This window comes from Echinops telfairi, unplaced genomic scaffold (assembly GCF_000313985.2).
Source record: "Echinops telfairi isolate 266 unplaced genomic scaffold, ASM31398v2 ScPeMD7_2565;HRSCAF=3150, whole genome shotgun sequence".
NCBI lineage: Eukaryota > Metazoa > Chordata > Mammalia > Afrosoricida > Tenrecidae > Echinops > Echinops telfairi.
In genome coordinates this window covers 3,473,897-3,476,420 of record NW_022106463.1, presented here as the reverse complement: position 1 = coordinate 3,476,420, position 2,524 = coordinate 3,473,897, and positions in this window count along the sequence as shown.

The following is a 2,524-nucleotide window of genomic DNA, read 5'->3' as shown; positions in this document are numbered from 1 at the left end:
GGTACTATATATAAATAACCTCAGTTATTCCACACAAAACTCTATCATTTATCACCACTGAGTTCTTGCTGAATCAGAGCGACCCTACAGGACAGAGTAGCCCTGCCTCTGGGGTTGCTAGAACTCTACCTCTTCACGGGAGTGGACACTCAGGGTTCTCCCTCAGCCACTGGTGCTTTTGAGCTCCAAGGTTGCAGTTAGTGGCCCACGCTACCATGAGGGAGCCCAAATCAGCGTATTTAAATTTTGTTCGTTAACGTTTTTTTATTGTGATTTGCATGAAAATTTATGAAACCAATTTGGTTTTGCTTTCAGCCATTCAAACAAACATCTTTGGTTTCTTGACATTGACAGTAACCCCCACCAGGCAACCCCACTGCTCCCTTTCTGCTTGTTCTTTCCGGCTCTCTGAGCTTCCTCTCTGCGCAGCATCTCCCTTTTTCTGTCTCTGGCGGGTTCTTCGAAGGAGTGCACACCTTCTCGGTGGGGGAGCCACCTTACAGTCCTTTCTATTGTTTCATTGAAATCTGAGTCATCAGGGAACTTCAGTTTGAGGCCTGAGGGGTGTTTGAAGACCATAGTTTCTGGGATTCCACCTGTCTCTGTCAAACCAGTAAGTCTTATTTGTTTACTTTATTTTAGAAAGTTATTTTCTGGATTGGTTTGCAGGTGATAGTGACACGTGCCTTACTTTCAGGTTGTTGTCTGATATTGTTGGTTTGCTGTCTGATGAACTTCTGTTAGACTTTAAAAAATTTCTGATAATTTCAGTATCTAGATATGTCCTAATTTTACTATCACATTTAAGGGGCAGTTTTACTTGATATGTAGTTCTTGGCAGACATTTGTTTTTCTTTCAGGATTCGAAAATACAAGTCATCCCATTGTCTTCTTGTTGGCATAGTTTCTGCCAAGACATCAGAGCACCATCTCCTTGATTTTCCTTTGGAAGTAACATTTCATTTTCTCCAAGTTGAATGAATGAGTCCCGGATTCTTTCTTTGTCTGGTTTTGCATGGCTTCACTATGACATGGCTTGGCGACTTTCTTTTGTGATCTGTCCTTTATGGGGATCATTGGATGTCTTGGATTTGTAGCTCTTGTCTTTCAAGCCTTAGGGACATCTTCTAGAAAATCTTTCACAATTCTCCTTTTTATATTTGTTTATTTTGTTATCTCCTGTACTGGATCTTGATCTCATGCAAAACTTTCCTCTTGATGGTGTTTCTCATAATGCTTAGACTTTCTTCATTTAAAAAATTCTTATTTAAAAAAAAATTCTTATTTCTGGTTTTTCCTCATACAAATTGGTGTCAATAGATATGTCTTCTAATTCACTGATTCATTTCTCGAGTGATGTGATTCTATTATTTTTATCCTTCCAAGGTGCTATTTTGCATGTGAAAGTTGGACATCACATTCTGAAGACCAAAGAAGACTCACTGTGTTTGAATTACAGAGCTGGTGAAGAACATTGAATGTACCAAGGACTGTCAAAAGAACGAACAGATCTGTCTTGGACGGAGTACACTCAGCAAACTTCTCAGAGGCAAGGACTTTGTCTCGCCTCCTCTGGGCATGTTGTCAGGAGAGGCCGTTACATAGAAGGGACGTCACCCTTGGTAAAATGCAGGAACATCAAGAACGAGGAAGAACCCGAGGGGATGGATTGGTGCCGTGGCTACAACCATGAGCTCATGCGTAAGAACAATTTGAGGATGGCGCAGGGCTGGGTGGGGCTTCATTCTGTTGTAAACAGTCGGAACCAGCTTGATGGCACTAACAGTAATGAACTATGAACCTCTGAAATGTTAGGGCTAGTTTCCTGAATTTCTAATACCTGTTTTTGTATGGTTTCTAAGGATCTCTTTATTTTGTCGTTTTGCTCTTGTATTGTCTTCCTGAATTCTTCTAGGCTGCTGTTTGTGTTTGTCTGGATCTCTTGGAAGGTTCTGTATATACATGTTTTCATGTATATTCAATCCCTTATCCAGTACGTCTATTATTTGTTTCTCCCTAGAGAGGTTTCCTTTGGCCGCTTGCTTGCACCACTTAGTTCTGTTTCTTTGTTTGCTTTGAAATTGTCTGTTGTCTCTGGGGCATCTTGGAGTTGTCTTAACTATGTGGTGGTTGTATGTTGGTTTGTCTCACCCTACGATTTTCTGTAATGCATCCAGTGGGCAGGGTGGACGTTCCATTTTGCTCAGTAGTTTGCCGGCACTTGAGACTCCCTCCCCCTCTCTGGGGTGGTCGAGTAACAGGTGTGAGATGAGCATGGGTCTTTGTCTGCTGATTGTGAAGGGCAGCTGGTGGGATGAGCAGGTGTTGTCCACATTCTGTTGTTGATCCAGTGGTGCAGGAATGGGTGGTGACCCTTGCCTGTTGGGTGCTGTGTAACTAGCAATGTCTACCTCCCAATGGATGAAACAGAATGAACGGAAGAAAACAGAGGAAAGAAGAAAATAGAAGAAAGAAGAAAACAGAAGAAAAAGAAAGCAGGGTTAGGTAAAATAAAGGGAGAGGG